Consider the following 21,285-nt stretch of genomic DNA (forward strand, 5'->3'; position numbering starts at 1 on the left):
TAATTGTTCCCTACTTACCTTGTATTCTTTGCAGGTTTTTCTTTTGTATAATATTGTATATACTTGTCCATTCTGTAAATTCCATACGCTTAATAATAATTATTATTATTTTAACAAAAATATTTCCGATGTGTGTAGTGCATTCCTCTCAACTGTAGCATAGACAAGTATGCAGTTCACACCAACACGCTAGATGTTAACCACCGTCGCTATTCGCACTCCACTCAATGCTGTTGAGATAGAGCTGTCCAGTATTGGTGTATTAAAGTATTTTCTCCCACTCCCAGCCTTCTTCTTAAGCACTGAAACAGCTGTATAAGCTCACTGATAGTTAAGCAACTACGAACGTGGTCACCAACTGGATAGGTGACCCAACGCCTGCACTTCGCTTCGCTCACAACCGCCTTGAGCCACTATGAGGGACCAAAAGCTTACCCACTACATTGGGCAATTATGATATCCTTGGACTCAGACACAAGAGACCCAAGGTCTTCTTAGATTAATCGCCCCCTGAAAAATGGCGCAGGTCATATTCTGACCAGCTACGACTCGAACAACGGTCACCTCACGACCTACTAATGCTGCTTAGCCAAATCGTCAAGTGATAGCACCCAAGACCTCATCAATCGGTCGGATGGCTAAAATCCTCAACGGAATCGGCTTGTCCGGATTCCGTCTGAGACTTGAGGCATGGATGCGGTCAATCAGTTCTTGTACATATTTCGAGTATATATGATCCCACACATCGTTGGCAACTTAGCAGAGTGTTCCTTGCTGGATATATGAACTTCCCTGATACGTCTGTCCTATTCATTCCAGACCATTTCAGTGGGATTACAATCCGGGCTTTGGGATAGACAGACCAAATATTGACTGATGTTTCGTGTTGTTATCCTTTTGTAAGGTGATCGTTCCCAATAAAGCGCAATCCATATGATATTGTATGATACTGAAGTATGCGGTGGTAGTGCTTCTGATCCGTACATCCTTCTATCTTCACAGTGTCTCCAACTATATCTCCTCCAAAATACCCCCAAACCATAATAGAACCACCACTGTGTTCGGATGTTACAACTCTGTGTTCACTACGAAACCGAAGCAATCAACTTGAAAGTTTGCTTGTGTATTTAAGCCTTATTATCCGGTTTATAATCTCTATTGGATGCTTCAAGAGTTAGTAATTATATGGCGTAAGCTATCACGTCTAGTTTATAAGCTCACCGGACAAAAAATAGTCACCCCTGGAGAAATCATTACAAGCATCATTTAATACGGTGTTACTCCGCTTCCTAATAACTTGGCAACTGCCTGGATTCGGTTAGGAAGTGAGTCCACAAGGTTGTGCAGGTACGTTGCATACAGGTTAAGCCACTCGCTGAGGATCTGATTGCGCAATTCCACCAAATTTTGGGGATTGTGATGTTGGCGTTTTACCCGCTGTTCCAACTTGTCTCACAGATTTTCAATGGGATACAAGTCGGGTGATTTTGCAGGCCAGTCGAGATGTAAGATGGTGTGGGAGTGTTCATAAAACCAGTCGCATATGCGTCCAGCCCGAAGAACTTTGCTGTTGTCATCTTGAAAATCGGGGTATCAGTAGCATACTCATCATGCAGGTGTTGACTGAAAGGTGACACCTGATCATCCAGAATGTTTAAATAAACATGCTGGCAATATTGGTCATCTTAATGAGCGGGCCCAATCCATGATACGAAGAACACCTCCGAAACATCACAGATTCACCTCCGGTTTGAATTTTGACTTTGCACACATCCAGGACGAAATGCTTCAATTGGCGTTCGGTGCACTCAATGAATGCAGACCAAAACGCGATCCATCAGATCGCATTACATTCCGCCAGTCAGTCCACGTTCGATGATTTCTAGCCCACTGAAGATGCGCAACTTTATGAGCCTGTGTTAGCAATGACCTCGTGCGAGGTGACCGACTCCAAATGTTCATTACACACAGTTCCAGTAGCAATGTTCTCTCGCTAACAGGTTGGGGTGGACTTTCATTCACTGGCTGCAGCAATTCCTGTCGGGTTTGGAAGCGATTTTGATTCACAAGCCGTGAAACGGGTCTCCAGTACTACTCCGTCAGTGTTTTTTTTCCGGCAACAATTATTCTACGTCGTGTTTCGTGGCCACGTGTAGTACACCACTGCGTGTAGACACGGTGAACAGTCCGCTGCGAAACACCAACAAATCCAGCAACTTCACGCACAGTATGGCTCTTTGCGCCACTCTGTCACATCCTTACATCTGCCCATGTTGACCTACACTTTCCGCTTGAAACAACAATGTCTCACTGATCGCTACTGTCTTATGCTCACGGAGAGGCAGTGCGCGTGTGACTGAGCACGAGACTCGTTCGCTGCGCCATCTGTACAGACTTCTATCTGTGCGTGCTCACTAGGTTGACTCATTTTTTTTTGTCCGATGAGCTTACCAACATTTGAAAGCAAACCTGTTGGATCAATTTTGATGTGACGAGACTGAAGTAAATGGTGGTGAATTGACATATCCGTAATTGGCCGGAAACTATCGAGTCGTCTATGATATCGCAGTACAGAAACATTTCGTAAAAATGACTAGAGAAGTGGACTCCACTCTACATAAAAGGGTGCATTGTTTTGATGGGACTTGCTTACACCCTCTTGTACATATATGGGGCTATGGGGGTATGAAATTGCTGTAGGATGTTGTGCAAGATGCGAGTGAGAGACATTTAATTCCTAGTGGTTGCATATGTTGAAGAAATATATAAGTATATAAAGTATACAATGTATATAAAATTTTACTAACGTATGTAACTTTCTATATGTTTACCTGAGAGCCAAACCAAAGTAAGTCTAATTTTATGAGACTTAGAACCATATAAACGTAAGTCCACTGTTATTTTATTTTTATGGCAATAAAATATAGGGGCCGATAGACGTGCAATATTATTGCGCAAAATGGATTGTACAATATATTTTTAGCTGCCCACTATTATTGCACAACAATCGGGTTTGTGCAATACATAGAATCATGTGGAGATAATATTGTTGGTTGTGCAATATATTCTGCAAAGCGGTCTTAGACGTACAATATGCGTGGTAATATATAGCCAGTCCATGCCGGTATTTTGTTTGGTGAACACTCCTTTCTGTATCAGGAAGCCGCTTCACTTCCTTCCGGAAGTTTGTACGCGGAGAACTGGCTTTTTTAAATACTAACTTCTTGCTTGGCGGTGTTCGGATATTTTTTGCGATATTTCTCAATAAGCACCTCGTTCTATTCACAATTTTTTAACGCGATTACTGTATTCTCTGGTCTTAACGTCCCATAGAGCCGGAAGGCCGCGGTACACTCCAATAAACTCCAAAATAAACTTTTTCTCCTCCTGTTTGTCTGCCATCACGATACGTTTTTCCCCCACTTGTTGATACCAGCTGGCGGGAGGACGTGATATTGCACAATATTGCCAACACACGGCACAGTATTTTGCGATTTGCTCAATATATTTCAAACTTTTTCGATTTCGTACAATATATTGCACAACCCTTCAATATTAAATACACACTATCATTTACATTGCACAGACCCCGATATTGCGCAATAATATTGCACGTCTATGGGCGTCTTAATAATTAACCATTTTAAGTGTAACCTATATTAGTGAATGTGTTCAGTGATCTTTTTTTTTTCTTCTTCTTCTTCTTCTTCTTCTTCTTCTTCGTCGTCGTCGTCTTCTTCTTCTTCTTCTCCTCCTCCTCTTCCTCCTCCTTTTTCTTCTCTTCTACCGCTTTTCCCACACCTGTGGGGTCGTGAGTGCGAACTGAGACGCACATGTGGATTTGGTCCTGTTTTACGGCCGGATGCCCTTCCTGACGCCAACCCTGTATGGAGGGATGTAATCACTATTGCGTGTTTCTGTGATGGTTGGTAGTGTGGTATGTTGTCTGAATATGGTGAGGAGAGTGTTGGGACGGACAAACACAGCAAGACCCCGAGCGAGAAGAATTAATCAGAAGCGATTAAAATTCCCGACCCGGCCGGGAATCGAACCCGGGTCCCTCTGGACTGAAGGCCAGTACACTGACCATTCAGCCAACGAGTCGGACAATGTGTTCAGTGATCAACATTACACTAAATATATCACGAACAATGATGAACATTTATTGCCTAAGTCATAATGCAGCAAAAATGCTCTACAACTGATGTTTGTCCTCTCTCCTGTAAAATGACTGAAATGTGACTTATGTTATTTTAGCTCTCAGATACAGATCTGCACATATATTTAGTTTCTCTCTTCTTTAACATCAATATAATAATAATAATAATAATAATAATAATAATAATAATAATAATAATAATAATAATAATAATAATAATAATAATAATAATAATAATAATAATAATAATAATAATAATTAGCTGCCACCCCCGGAGGTCCTGGTTCGATTCCCGGCTCTGCCACGAAATTTGAAACGTGGTACGAGGGCTGGAACGGGGTCCACTCAGCCTCGGGAGGTCAACTGAGTAGAGATGGGTTCGATTCCCACCTCAGCCATCCTGGAAGTGGTTTTCTGTGGTTTTCCACTTCTCCTCCAGGCAAATGCCGGGATGGTACCTAACTTAAGGCCACGGCCGCTTCCTTCCCTCTTCCTTGTCTATCCCTTCCAATCTTCCCCATCCCCCGCAAGGCCCCTGTTCAGCATAGCAGGTGAGGCCGCCTGGGCGAGGTACTGGTCATTCTCCCCAGTTGTATCCCCGACCAAGAGTCTGAAGCTCCAGGACACTACCCTTGAGGCGGTAGAGGTGGGATCCCTCGCTGAGTCCGAGGGAAAAACCGAACCTGAAGGGTAAACAGATAATAATAATAATAATAATAATAATAATAATAATAATAATAATAATCATGTTTGGGTCACATAGCGGTAAGCTTGCATTCGGGAGATAGTGGGTTCGAACCCCGCTGTCGGTAGATCTGTACATTCTGTACACTAAAACTTTCACCACAACTAAATAGAAGTACGAAGTGATTAGACAATTAAAAATCATTTAGTATTTGACTACACACTAAGAATCGTCGCCATAAGACCTATCTGTGTCGGTGCGACGTAAAGCCCCTAGCAAAAAAAGAAACCACACTAAGAAATACACACTAAGAAATTAACAGACACAAAAATGACTGCCAGACTGACGAATGCGCCCGGCAAGCGGGTGAATCTGTCCATGACCTTGGCAAAAAAGAATCCTGCTACCCTTCCTCACAGCACCTGCAAAGTGTCCACTACATGCTGTGGCGCTATACAAATCGGTTCGCCGCGACGAACGACATTTTGTTTGTAGTTCCGCTAATAATTTTGTTAATAATATTGAAGTAAATAAAGGAAATGCTTTGCTGATAAGACAACAAGGCTTGTACAAATTGCACGATCAAAACAAGTCACATATCTACCATAAAAACCTCAAAATCGTCGTTTTTAAAAAATTTACGATACTTTACCTCTGATGCGCAAAATGAAGGCACGGCCGCTTTCTTCATACTCCTAGCCATTTCCTATCCCATCGTCAACATAAGGCTCATCTATGTCGCTGCGACGTAAATAAAATGTAAAAAAAGGAGAATATATGGCATCTGGAAAAAATATATCACTCCTCGAGAGAGAGAAAAATGTAAAAATACAAAAATATCTAGGAAAAATGTATAACTCCTGGAGGAGGACCAGGTAGGAGGAAAGAGGGGATTGAAATTGCAAATAACGCATTATAAAGTAAAAATCATTGGGCCTAATTCGGACTAATTGGGGGTCGTTTCTGTCTGAATCAATACATTTAAGGATGAATTGAAATAATCTAGTTGCACAGTATAATGTACGTTGAAAACATGTGATAAGGAACAAAACATATTTATTGACACTTACGGAGATTCGGTAGCTTAAAAGTAGAAAACTTAGAGTATTGAAATTTTCGTCCTACAAAATTGTGTAATTGTAAAAAACTTAAGATATCATTCGTTAAGGAATAGGATCTAGAAACTAGCTTATTCCGTTTACAAAGTTAAAGTTATTCCAGTTTTTACGTCGTTATACAGGGCGTAAAAATAAAGTAGGCCCAACTTGCACGACACGTTCCACACACGTAGAAGAAGAAAATATATTAGATAGACATGAGTCCAAAAGCTTTTATTTTCAAGTTAGAATGTCAGAACTCATTTTACCGAGTTCGATAGCTGCAGTCGCTTAAGTGCGGCCAGTATCCGGTAATCGGGAGATAGTGGGTTCGAGTTCCACTGTCGGCAGCCCTGAAGATGTTTTTCCGTGGTTTCCCATTTTCACACCAGGAAAATGCCGAGGCTGTACCTTGATTAAGGCCACGGCCGCTTCCTTCCACTTCCCAGGCCTTTCCTATGCCATCGTCGCCATGAGACCTATCTGTGTCGGTGCGACGTAAAGTAAATAGCAATTAAAAAACTCATTCTCTACATTAATCATCAGAAATACACTGGAACAGAACGTACCAGCACATTATATGGATCTATTTATTACATAGAATGTTAAAAAAGCCCTCCGTTTTCATTGATACGTACATTGACCTGTCACCGCATTGAAAGAGCGCCTCCAGGCCTGTTCGAGGCAAGTCTGCTTTTATACCGGGTGATGAAGTTCTAGTATCTTCGAGGTGCGGCCAGGATACGAGTAGTCTAGTTATGCCCTTCATAAAGTCCACGGAGACAGTAGAAGCAGCAAGGCTGAGTGGCTCAGACGGTTAAGGCGCTGGCCTTCGAACTCCAACTTGGCAGGTTCGATCCTGGCTCAGTCCGGTGGTATTTGAAGGTGCTCAAATACGACAGCCTCGTGTCGGTAGATTTACTGGCACGTAAAAGAACTCCTGCGGGACTAAATTCCGGCATCTCGGCGTCTCCGAAGACCGTAAAAGTAGTTAGTGGGAGGTAAAGCAATTATTATTATTATTATTACTATTATTATTATTATTATTATTATTATTATTATTATTATTATTATTATTATTATTATTATTTATTTATTTATTTTTTTTTTTATTTTTTTATTTTCGTTTCAGCCATCTATGGGCTACGATTACGCAACTCCATCGCTTTCTCAAGTTATTTCTCCTTCCTCTTTCGCCAGTATTCCTTCATCCGTTGGCTTGCTCGTGCTCGTTCTTCTGCCGAGAATACTCTATTCTTCCTCGTTTTCTCATCAGTTAGGTCCTTCACCTCTGCAACTCTGTGTCTGAAGATTTGTCTGTTTGTTATATCTTCTGCCGTTATCCCACATTTTTCTAAATCTCGGTGGACTTCTTTTACCCATGGGACTTGTGTCTTCCTGTTCTCCTGGAAGGTGAGGATCCTGTTGGCGAGTCTCTCCGAACCCATCCTTTTAATATGTCCCTAGAACATTATTATTATTATTATTATTATTATTATTATTATTATTATTATTATTATTATTATTATTATTATTATTATTATTATTATTATTATTATTATTACAGTAGAAGGACAGTAGAAGCAGAGTTCGTCACATGCCCTCAGGCCGCCTGGGAGGTCACCGGCCTGACTCGCTCACTCATTCATCATTCCTTCCGGGAAATACCGAAAGGACTACAACAGGGTTGACAGTCGTATGCTCACTGTTTCCTTGTTTGGTGATTGGTTGTTTTATGCAAAGTACCTCTTTGTTAACCCCTCTTCTATACAAAATGTTTTGTTTTTCTGTATCAGTTGACATTTCTCTACTTTCTCGCGTCACCAGTTCAATTCATGACCACTTGTTAATAATTCAGAGCTGTTTCCTCCACCCACGTCGTCGAACAGACGGTCCCATGTATTTTTAGACACTCTTATTGATTTAACGACAGAGACAAGGTTAGTGACTCGATATCGTGTTGCTACAGCATTGATCTGGAGTAGCTTGGACGGCAGAGCAGCCAGATCTGGGAAGCTGTGTTAGCGATGGTGTTGGAGATGACTTGCGGCTGATGCACCACGAAATTACACATATCCATTTGATGTAGATTTTTAACTCTCTGTGGTGACATCTCTAATGTTACGTGTTCTCAAATGTCTACATTATGACTCTGGGATCCATATACTGTAGTTGATGGCTTCGTACGAAAATAGTTAATGTCATTTAACCTTATACCTAAGTCACTTCTACAAGACGGCACATTTTGGGGGATATTCTATAGTGTTCCATAGACTGCATGCTTATCCATAGCTATACATATTATAAGTCTCAGAAGCTTTGGAATAACCAGGCATCTCAATGATGTGAATTTAAAAATTACATGTATAGACTCAAGTTTTAACCATGACCACCTTAGTCAGAAGCCAGTGGGTATGCCATTCGACTACCACACCCAATAAATAAATAAATAAATAAATAAATAAATAAATAAATAAATAAATAAATAAATAAATAAATAAATAAATAAATAAATAAATAAATAAATAAATAAATAAATAAATAAATAGTGTACCCTGTGATAAGAAAAATGTCCACTCTAACCAGCATGGATTGTGGACATTATACATAATATTTAATTATATATTTGAGTTTTCCAGTAATTTTGTGTCTTTGAACAATTATAGTTAAATGAAAACTGGCATAGCGTAGAAATGATCATACATTTATTTCTTATATTATTCAGAAAAATAGGAGGGTACACTTTTCGGAGTTTTTCTGAATTTTCTTCTTGGATTGGATTTTTTCTTTTTTGATGTGACGTCTTTAAAGGATTTACGTTCGATAAACAACAAAAAGTCAGTAAATGTTTAATTTAATACTAAATACACCATGACACCATTCAAATTAAAAAAATATACGTACCACACGAGAGCTAACTGCAGGACTGACTGTTTACGTGTAGCTACAGACAACATATCTGTTATTCTGAGAATAATGTTATTGTTCTTTTACCTCCCACTAACTACATTTTCGGTTTTCAGAGATGCCGAGGTGACGGAGTTTAGTCCCACAGGAGTTCTTTTACGTGCCGCTAAAATGTACCGACAAGAGGCTGACATATGTGAGCACCTTCAAATACCACCGGACTGAGCCAGGATCGAACCTGCCAAGCTTGGCTCACAAGGCCAGCGCTCTACCGTCTGAGCCACGCAGGCCGGCTTATATTCTGACTAACATTTAAGCTCAAGGGTGAAATTATTCTGGTGTATTAACATTGATTAAAGGTATTCGATTTCATGATACTCGTATACTTATGACGCGAAGGTTGTGTTCACTGTCTTTAAAAAGAAACTGCGACTGAGCCAGTTGGCCATGCGGTTAGGGTCGTCCAGCTGTGAGCTTGCATTCTGAAGCTAGTGGGTTCGAATACCAACGTTGGAAGCCCTGAAGATGGTTTCCCCTGGTTTTGCAGCTTCACACCAGGCAAATGCTGGGGCTGTAACATACCTAAGGCCACGGCCGTTTCCTTCCCAATCCTTCCGTCGCCGAAAACCTTCGACATGTTTGTGCGAGGTTAAACAAGTAATAAATTAAATTAAAATAAAACAAACATTGGGGCGCTGCCTTTAAAAAAAAATGTTTTACGTCGCACCGACACAGATAGGTCTTAAGGCGACGTTGGAATAGGAAAGACTTAGGAGTGGGAAGGAAGTGGCCGTGGCCTTAGTTAAGGTACAGTCTCGGCATTTGACTGGTGTGAAAATGGAAAACCACGGATAGCCACCTTCAAGGCTCCTGACGGTGGGGCTCAGATCCACTATCTCCAGGATGCAAACTCGCAGCTGTGCGCCCCTAACCGCACGGCCAAATCGGAACCGCTGCTTTGGGATGAGTATGTCAACACGAATAATTTGTCTACTTTATCGCAGATCATGTTAGAATACTTGAAGACCTCCCCGCAGTAAGGATGTTACAAATACATTTTTGAAAAGTGAGATTTCAGTGGAAATAGTGTGTATCATCACGCCCTCATGCTGTACTGTCATCATACGTCTTACATTTGAACTTCAAGCTTGTTTACACCCAGCAGAACTTTGTCCTCAGGGGTGTAAGGATGGAACATCAGTCAATGCTTGTGTTGGATCATCACCAGGTGTAATAGATCATTCAGATAAAGGCTAAAGATATGCAACTGCATGTACGGGATTTCTCTTCTGTTATGTACAAATGTAAGACATTCAATAAGTGTATACCACGAAATAGATCGCGGAAATAATTTTCCTTTCTCATGAAAAATTACTGATTTGCTGGTTACATCCTAATTCCGGGGAGGTCATCAGTTATGCTAAACTGTTTTCGATCTATCGCACAAGTCGATCTCCTGGAAAATTAACATCGATTTAAGAGACAAAGCCTTTGTCTGTGGGTCATTAGCGGTTAGTGAACTGTCGGTGAGATACTTCCTAAAATCTACTAATGTTTACTAGTTTTCAGCTGAAAAATTTATATAAAAAATAGTGAATAGCCCGGTAATTGGGGGGTGGTTCTCACAAGGCACGTGTGCAGGTCGAGATGGATCGATAGCTTCCCTGAACCTCGCCACGTGCGGGAGGGCGGACGTTCACCTCACTGGACGGATTTACCTTTTCTGCTCTCCTACTGCCGGGATCTGGGTCATGGTACAGTGTGCCAGTGTCTCTATTAGAATAACATCCTGTACAGTCCGGGATAGTTCAAGGTTGCTCTTCCTCACAGATAAATTAAGTGTCAGTGTCATATCAATTACTTCTTGCTGACAGAGTTTGAAGTCACCTCAGGATCCCTGTGGGAGCAAGTCGAGGTTATTCCTGACTGACACCCTCTTCTGTGTCACCTGAATACCATGAAAACCGAACCTTATTTCAGTTAAATTATTGTTTATGAATACTAAAGCGTGAAAGTAGCCGTGATGTTGAAAGGAAAATGAATGTTTAAATGTACAAGCACCGCTGTCATAAGGCTCGATTCGATGGAAAAGTGAATTGACTGAATGTGAATCACTTGGAAGATTTTTCTAGGAATTGGAATGAACCACCATCATAACGTTCGAGCATGGGAAGACGTTGAAACAAAGACTAACCGCCTATTTTGGCCAGGAAGTAGAGAGATTGCATTGTTAAATACTCTTCACCCTATCCCTTGGTGCTACGATTCGCAATATTCACAGTAAGAAGATAGGGTAGACATTTCAAGAACAGAGTAAACTTTCATTAGAATGCAGTATGATGTTCTGAATTCATTCAGAAATTCTGTATTTAAAATTCTATTAATTATAACCATATTATAATATTCGAAGTATGACGAGTACCTCAAGGACCGGTACTGAGACCCATTTTATCTAAAAGTGATGATTATGTTTGTTGTTTAAAGGAACCTGAATGCTAGGTTATCAGCCCGATGACTGCGAAAGTGATTGTTTCAGTATCGACATCTTTTTGTTTGTAAACACAGGCTATCTTGTCAACAAGATAAGAGCAGGGGAATCTCACTTGTGGCGTTCGTGAGAAACCAGACTTCGTTACCCCAGTACATACAATTCAAGAGCGTACTGTATTTTTGTTTACATTCATAGAGTTCACATTTTACCGCGCAGGCGCATTCTTCACGGAGTGCGTGATAAAAAGTAGAATGGAGATTATGCTATTCACGTGTTCTGTTTTGTTTTCTTTATCTCTTCCCTTTCCTGATTAATGTTTTTCTAACAAATTATGACAAACTTACGTAAACTTAGTTTTCCATGTCACTTGAATGTTTCGTCCGGCGTTATGATTAAAAGTTAAGAAAGCTAACTTTTACTCCAATGTTTCCCGGGATCGATTCCCGGCTGGGTCGGAGATTTTAGCTTTGTTTGTTAACTCCTGGCGCTGGGTGTTTGTACCTTACTCATCATTCGAATAATCTTAGACTGGGCCTTGTCATCCCAGACTGGCTGAGAACTTTTCAAGTGCATGAGAATTTATCAAGCATCTTCTAAAGCTCGCTCTCCTGTCTTATTGCCCGACCGCCGGGAAGCGATTGCTTGTCAGCGTCAGCCTGCCTAAGCTACGGTTCTGCGCTAATTGGATGACGCTGTATTTGGTTTACAGTAAGGGAAGATTATGAGGAAAGGAATACTAATTATATGGTCACACGGAAAAATGGATCACGTAATCCATTACACAATCTCCCAAGAAAAAATAATCTCTCCGACAGAAATACATAGCAGATATACACGGGAAGACATTGAATGTGGCGTTAATAACGAGTTGTTCCTCCGCGAGCCCTCAAACTAGCAGCACTACGGCGAGGCATTGACTCTACAAGGTGTTGGAATCGTTCTGGAGGGATCTGGACCCACACATCTTGCATTGCTACCCAAAAATGGTCTTGTATTGTTGGTGCGGGGTTCATAGAGCTTACACCAGCACCAACAGCATCCCACAAATGCTCGATTGGAGTAAGACTGGGGGGATCTGGAGGATCAATCCATGGTCGTAACTTCACTGGATTGTTTCTCCAATAACCTGCGTGCCACCACAGAGCGGTGACATGGCGCATTGTCCTGTTGAAACATGGCATCTCCATCGGGGTACTCTGGGGCCAGAAAGGGATGCGGATGGTCTGAAAGAATGTCCACATAACGTGCATCTGTCAGCGCTCCCTTCAACCGGACAGTGGGGCCTGATTGCGGCCATGAGAACGCCCGCCCCCCAAACTAGAACTAAGTCACCTCCCTCCTGGACACAACCTTGTTGACACGCAGGATCCATAGCTTCATGGGGCATACGCCACACTCTCACGCGCCCATCAGCTCGATACATCTGGAACCGGGATTCATCGGACCATACCACACGCCGCCGCTATTCCATGATCCATTACCGATGTTCGCGGGCCCTTGTACGTCGTTGAGCTATTTGTCGAGTTGTCAGCAAAGGGACACATTTGGTCGTCGGCTGGTGAAGCCTATGGGGTGCAGTTGTCTCCTTAGAGTCCTGTTAGAAATGGGTTCCTGACTCCCAACATTCAACTGGGTGGTGATCTGACTCACAGTAGCCCGTCTAGCGCCCGGTATGATTCTGCGGAGGCGACGTGATATCCGTTCGTTAATCACCTGTGGTCTTCCCATGTGGCGGTTTACGCGGGTGGTAACATTTTCTCTGCGATATTGAAGATCCACCTTTGACACTGGTGACCTCGGAAAGTCGAATTCGCATGTAATATCCGCAATGCTGTGACCCATGCGCCGTGCGCTGATGATCATCCCACGTTCAAAGTCTGTTAACTCGCAACGTGTTGCCATCTTCACGACACTGGTGTCTGTAACAGACTGCTCAGCTACACCTCAGCTAGCCGTACCCTCAGAGGTCATACACGACACGTTTTTTTAATGAGACACACCTGCCCTTGACTTTTGGCCACTCAATGTAAACCTCGTAATATAAATCTGTAACTTTAGCCACACCACTTCCAGCAAGTCAATGGTCTCGAGAAAGGAGAAAAGTAGACTTAGAATGAAAACATACTGAGCCCGAAGGAAATCACAGAAGAGTTGAAAAGACGTGGTCCATAGATAGCCTAAACGATGCGAGGAAAGAACCGTAGGGCAAATGCTATGCCTATAATAAGGAAATGCAGTCGAACCTCGATATCTCGAACTTCGATTACTCGAACCTCGATATCTCGAACTTCGATATCTCGAAGTAACCTTAATTTCCCGGCCGTTTGTCCTGTTGTTCACGTGTATTTATTTATCTATTAGTCGAAACTCGGTTACACGAATTTCTCGATTTCTGGAAGCAAATATTTCCTCCCTTGAAGCAAAATAATACTCTGTAACTCGAATTTTGTATAACATTAACTGTGCATTACAGCATTTGTATGGAACAGTTAACAAGTAAAGGAAGGGTTACAGTGATGCTGGGAGCAAATATGACGGGAACCGAAAAACAAACTTCTAGTGATCGGCGAAGCCTCGCTGTTTTTCGGGTGTGAATTCATTACCGGTCACGTACGAAAGCAACCCCGCAAGTCGTGGATAACAAGCTCCATTTACGAAACTTGGCTGAATGGTTTCGAACCTACATACAGAGTCAGTCGAATATAAATTACAGTGTTTCTCACAGCAACAAATTTTGTTGAAAAGTATGTGGAAGAAAAGAAGGTTAAAAAAACAGAAAAGAATAACGGGATTTTTTTTCAAAGATGTTAACGGAGGCATGTTTCTTGTTTCACTGCTGTATGTACTGTATCCTGTCTTCTAAAAAGCGATGCCGTAAAATACAAGTTTGTTGGTATATTTTTAAATACTGTACTGTAAAAATATACTGTATTCAGTACAAGTCCGTACATACATATGATGTATGCTCAAAAACAGTATTACCGAGCTCGATACCTGCAGTCGCTTAAGTGCGGCCAGTATCCAGTATTCGGGAGATAGTAGGTTCGAACCCCACTGTCGGCAGCCCTGAAAATGGTTTTCCGTGGTTTCCCATTTTCACACCAGGCAAATGCTGGGGCTGTACCTTAATTAAGGCCACGGCCTCTTCCTTCCAACTCCTAGCCCTTTCCTGTCCCATCGTCGCCGTAAGACCTATCTGTGTCGGTGCGACGTAAAGCAACTAGCAAAAAAAGAAACAACCAAAAAAACAAAAACAAACAGTATTCTCTATATCGTCCGCCTCTGTGGTGTAGTGGTTAGCGTGATTAGCTGCCACCCCCGGAGGCCCGGGTTCGATTCCCGGCTCTGCCACGAAATTTGAAAAGTGGTACGAGGGCTGGAACGGGGTCCACTCAGCCTCGGGAGGTCAACTGAGTAGAGGTGGGTTCGATTCCCACCTCAGCCATCCTCGAAGTGGTTTTCCGTGGTTTCCCACTTCTCCTCCAGACGAATGCCGGGATGGTACCTAACTTAAGGCCACGGCCGCTTCCTTCCCTCTTCCTTGCCTGTTCCATCCAATCTTCCCATCCCTCCACAAGGCCCCTGTTCAGCATAGCAGGTGAGGCCGCCTGGGCGAGGCACTGGTCATACTCCCCAGTTGTATCCCCCGACCAAGAGTCTGAAGCTCCAGGACACTGCCCTTGAGGCGGTAGAGGTGGGATCCCTCGCTAAGTCCGAGGGAAAAACCGAACCTGGAGGGTAAACAGATGATGATGATGATGATGATTCTCTATATCTCAAAATTTCGATAACACGAAATAAAATTTAGCTCCTGAAGTGATTCGAGATACAGAGGTTCCACTGCATATATGTATTATGGTTTAAATAATCCGGCCCCGCGGTGTAGGGGGCAACGCGTCCGCCTGCCACCTGGCTTCCCCGGGTTCGATTCCCGGCTCGGTCAGCGGTTTTTAATTGTAAATGATTAATATCCCCGGCCTGGGGACTGGGTGTTTGTGTCGTCCTTAACGTCCCTGTCCTCATATTATACACTTCCTCCATTCCAATTACACGCAGGTTCATATCACATGGTGCAAGTAGGGGAAAAAGATCTCTATATGTCGACGCCCCCAACAAATAGCATTTAAAATGGTTTAAACATCTAAGCCGGCCCCGTGGTGTAGGGGTAGCGTGCCTGCCTCTCACCCGGAGGCCCCGGGTTCGATTACCTGGACCTGAGGGCTGGTTCGAGGTCCACTCAGCCTACGTGATCAGAATTTGAGGAGCTATCTGACGGTGAGATAGCGGCCCCGGTCTAGAAAGCCAAGAATAACGGCCGAGAGGATCCGTCGTGTTGACCCACGACCCCTCGTAATCTGCAGGCCTTAGGGCTGAGCAACGGTCGCTTGGTAGGCCAAGGCCCTTCAAGGGCTGTAGTGGCATGAGGTTTGGTTTGGTTTGGTTTTAAACATCTAACCTCTGTAAATTCCTGGTGTTGAAACACTTATAATACCTCAAAGTTTGGTACTTAATTGATGTTCTCCAGTCGAATGTCTGAACTGTACCATCAATGCATTTTTGAGATACGCTTGAGTTTGATACTGAGAATTCAAAAATCAGCTCCTCAAATCCATATATTAATTCTCTACCACTTCTTTGTTTAGATGTGTGAGTGTGGGTAGCCTAGGTGGAGTGGTCTAGCCACTCGAATTCCAAACAGAGTGTCCAGGGTGCATGTCCCTGGGACATAGGAAGGGCTTCCGTTCGCAAACGCCGGCAAAAACCCAAGTCTGGTAATCCGAGGACCCCATATAAACTTGGAAAGTGATACTAAGAGCATCTCGTCTGAGGAAAGAAGGAGTAATCTAAGCGAAAGAATGAAGACATTTTGGAATAATAATAATAATAATAATAATAATAATAATAATAATAATAATAATAATAATAATAATAATAATAATAATAATAATAATAATAATAATAAAGGCTTGACAAAAAACATCTACAATAAGAAGTGCTTATCTTGGAATTCCAAATTAAAACATTACAACACCGTGGTCAAAACAGAATGCCTGTATGCCAGTGAATGCCTGTCCATGAACTACAAGCTGGAAAAGCTAGAGCTCCTGGAAAGAAGAATCCTGAGAAAAATTATGGGAGTTGTCCAAACTGAAAGCGGATGGAAACTTCGGAGTAACAAAGAAGTTTACCAGAAGGTGGAAACAATCTCAGAGACCATGAAGAAAAGGAGGCAGGCGTTTCTTGGACATCTATACAGAATGAATGCAAACAGACTTACCAAACAGACATTTGATTACTTCTAGAGAAAAAAGACCACTACAGCATGGATTAAGGAAACGAAGAAGGATATGGAAAGGTTAAGCATCTTGGAAGACCAGCTGTTAGAAAGGAATACGTTTAGGAAGGTGTTCAAGCCGCAGGAAAAACTAGGAGGACCGGAAGAGCCTGGACAGATGAACAACGGAAGCAGGCCAGCGAACGCATGAAGGAGTATTGGACACAGAGAAAACTCCACACGGAGAGAAAGAAATGAAGTTGTAGCGTGATCCTTAGTGGTCCATTCGCTTGTAAAAAACAGAAAAATAATAAAGACTAACCAGCAAACCAATTTTTTCTCGTGGTCCACAGTGCTGTATGTCAATCATGAAAGAAGATGAACACAAAATACTTCATAAAATATTTAAAAATATGAAATTTATTATTATCAGGATCAGTATAACTGACGATAGTTCTCTCTTTGATGAAGGTTAGCTCCAATGTAGTATGGAGAGGCTGAGAAACCTTGCCCCAAAAAGAAAATGATACGCAGTAGTTGTCAAAATAATCTCAAATTATACCGAGCTCGATAGCTGCAGTCGCTTAAGTGCGGCTAGTATCCAGTATTCGGCAGATAGTAGGTTCGAACCCCACTGTCGACAGCCCTGAAGATGGTTTTCCGTGGTTTCCCATTTTCACACCAGGCAAATGCTGGAGCTGTACCTTAATTAAGGCCACGGCCGCTTCCTTCCCACTCCCAGCCCTTCCCTGTCCCATCGTCGCCCTAAGACCTAGGCCTATCTGTGTCGGTGCGACGTAAAGTAACTAGAAAAAAAATCTCAAATTATGGACTTGTGTATCAGGTCATGACTCACTACGCAGTCTGTATCAGCTGAAACAGTAGAGAAATGTGTTCGAAACCCTTAATAAGTAAATTTCAAATAATCTCCTGTTTTCTCCTTTGATTTGAAAAAAAAAAAAAGAACGTTTGGCGAAGTTGCCATTGCATTCTTCATTGCGGTCCCTGTACCCCCAGTACTCTACAGGAATTTCTTCATACTGATTGAATTCACCTGGGAATAGGCCACTTATATTTTTACTTTGTTCCTCCGACCTAGAACGGACTCGCTCTTGAGATACTACCTGTTGAATCTGGCGGCGAATTGATTTTGCGCGCGGTCCCAGAATGCAGGTGACTAGGTGAGACAACAATAACGCATATTTCCAAGCACAACTAATTGACCCTGATTTGGCGCTATAATAATACTTTCATGTAGTTGTTGTTAGCCCAGTGCAACTCTTCTAAGACAGACCCTCGGACGAGGGTGGACGGCATCTTTCGTGTGTGGGAAACTGCCTGTTATTTGTGGTCGAGAATAGCGAGTTGCAGTGATGTTACGGGCAGTACAAACTCCTTGTGTCCGAGCCAAGGGGATTAACCATTTAAGATTAAAATCGCTCACCCGGCTAGGAATCGAGCCCAGAGTCTTCTGAACCACAGGAAACTCCATTGAATATTCAGGAAGTGAAACGAACTTCGATCCTCTAATCAACTGGAATCGAACAGAAGAATTGCATTCTTTATATTATTCTTTCCATGGTTGGTTTTTTCCTCGGACTCAGCGAGGGATCCCACTTCTACCGCCTCAAGGGCAGTGTCCTGGAGAGTGAGAATGGGAGGATACAACTGGTAAGGAGGATCAATACTTTACCCGGGTGGCCTCATCTGCTATGATGAACAGGGGCCTTGTAGGGGAATGGGAAGTTTGGAAGGAATAGACAAAGAAGAGGGAAGGAACCGGCCGTGGCCTTAAGTTAGGTACCATCCCGACCTTTTCCTGCAGGGTCCTCTAATCAACTGGAAACGAACAGAAGAATTGCATTCTTTATATTATTCTTTCTTTATTAATCAATTTACTCTCCAGGGTTGGTTTTCCCTTGGAATCAGCGAGGGATCCCATTCAAGGACAGTGTCCTGGAGCGTGTGAATTTGGGTCGGAAGGCTACAACTGGGAAGGAGGATCAATACTTCGCCCGGGCGGCCTCATCTGCTATGATGAGCAGGGGCCTTGTAGGCGAATGGGAAGATTGGAAGGGATAGACAAGGAAGAGGGAAGGAAGCGGCCGTGGTCTTAAGTTAGGTACCATCCCAGCATTTTCCTGGAGGAGAAGTGGGAAACAACAGAAAACCACTTCGAGGATGGTGAAGCTCAGTGGACCCCGTTCCAGCTTTCGTAACACTTTTCAAATTTCTTGGCAGAGCTTGAAATCGTACCCGCGCCTCCGGGGTTGGCAGCTTATCACACTAACCACTACACCACAGAGGAGGACTCTTTACACTAACTTGAATCTTCATTTCTCCATTGCTACTGACATGGAAGCTTAATGCACTCCATTTGATAGTGACCTTTTTCCTACGTAGGGACTGCCTGACAGAGGCGGTAAATGCCAGCTTGGTTCACACGGAAGGACGTGGGTTCGATTCCCCTTCATGAAGTCGAAAATTTAAGAAACGGGTATTCCACTTCCGGAAGGTGCACATGACCCTCAACGTGAGTACCAGGCGTAGAGCTAACCACTCTGCTCCACCAAGTGGCGAGGTTACGAATAGTGGAAGCCTTTACGTTCCACCCCTCCAAAGGCCTCCATGGCCTGCGCGGAGATTTTTACTTTTTCATTCTTACGTTTCTCTTAATGAAAATTCCCAGCTTGTTTCCAGTCATTCTACCGGATCAGGGATGGAATGAACAATGCCCCCATCTAGCGGCGGGGATAGGAATTGTGCCGGCTGCCGAAGCCTGTCGCACTTCTCTGGGGCAATGATTGACTGACAGATGAAGTGAAATGATATTGCAGAGTGTTTCTGGAATGAAAGATAACAGGAAAAACCGGAGCACCCGGACTAAAACCTGTCCTGCCTCCCCTTTGAACAGCACAAATCTCATATGGAGTGACCGGGACTTGAACCACGGAACGCAGCAGTGAGAGGCGCTGATCTACGTTTCTCTTACATCTATTAACAATAAAGTAGTAAAATTATAATTTTTATACTTCTTCTATTGACTCGGACACTGATATTTTAATTTGGCTCAAACTCCCCTGTACATGTTAAACGTAATAGATGTGTTTCTTATCTATCTATCTATCTATCTATCTATCTATGTATCTATCTATCTATCTATCTATCTATCTATCTATCTATCTATCTATCTATCTATCTATCTATCTTGTTCATGACTTCTTTGTCTTAATTTAGCTTTATGTATTCCTGAAGAACTTCAACAGTGGAATCATTTCTAACATATTTTGATGGGTGAACTGCTTCCAAATTACAATTTTTGTACGTGAAACTTGCGCTTAATCCACTTTGGTTTAGGTACTAAATATTGTGACAAAAGTATTTCTGTTAAATGGAGCTTATCTTCAAGTAGGTAATCATATCACTACTAGCACCGTAGATATCTACCGGCATAAGAGATTCACTGGATCGTTAAGGAACCTCTTAAAAATAACATTTCCTGGTCTCCTGCATCACTTAAGTGGAGTGTTTAACCAATAACATAATGTCCTTTCCTCAGTATCGATGAGCGTGATAAGCATACAAAGTAGGGATTTTCATGCAACAGGTAGCTGCACTGTTCTTCAGATACTCCACTTTTTTTCAGTGACGTGTAGTGGCTGCTGAAGCAACCGCCATTTCCTATCGACTAAGGTCCAATGTATTCCGGCGCACATATTATTAGGCTCATACAGACACTTTTTTTCCTGAAAATATCCCAGTCAGTGCGTGGGAATATTAGGGAACCTCCACGGGCTTGAAAGTGTGGAAAGACGACCACGTGATTATATTCCTTTCACTTACCTGAACCTTACCGGTTTATCCCTCTGTCCGACCTCGTTTGGTTAATTCTGATTCTCGTCAGGATCAGAGTTTAGAGTACTGGATTTCTGAGCCCTAGTTCTGGCTCAATCTAGTGGCATGCGAAAGTGCTCAAGTAAGTCAGTCTTGTGACGGTAGAAATACCTGCACGTTAAGGAACTTCTTCGGACCAAAATTAACAACTCTTTGGTGTCTCAGGAAACCGTAAAAGTAATTAGTAGATATAAAATCAACAAACTATTATTATTAGATTTGAATGTTCAGGAAATGTCATATTTTACCTCCGTGTTCGATTTTGATTATTTGTTGGAATGACCCACGGACTAGACCTTTCTGATCATATTTAGCCTGATTTTAAAGGGCATATAAATGCATATTTTAATTTTTAAAATTGATTTCTGCTTATATTTTTCACGAAACAAATAAAGTGTATTTTGAATATGATTGTTACCGTGTTTTGGTGGTAGGTAGAGGTGAAAGAAGGTGCGGGTTGGTGAACAGGTCTCAAGCTACGAAAGTAAAATTAATTTAAAATTTAACAAGGTTATATTTTCTTTTCAAAAGAAATAACAAGCATGGCAGGTACAGAGTAGCAAGTCAAAAGGTAGTTACAATATTTACAGGATTTGGGCTTCGCGCCCCGACTTCACAATGCTTGGGCAATCAGCCCAACCTTACTTCAAAATAAGAATTAACAGAGGGGCAGAAAACCCCATTCATGCTCAGGAGCACTTGCTCCAATTTACACCGAAAAGCCTCCTCGAGGCATACAACACTCAATTTTCGAAAAAGAGCCACTCGCTCTCAACT

Source organism: Anabrus simplex, chromosome 9 (genome assembly GCF_040414725.1).
Source record: "Anabrus simplex isolate iqAnaSimp1 chromosome 9, ASM4041472v1, whole genome shotgun sequence".
Taxonomy (NCBI): domain Eukaryota; kingdom Metazoa; phylum Arthropoda; class Insecta; order Orthoptera; family Tettigoniidae; genus Anabrus; species Anabrus simplex.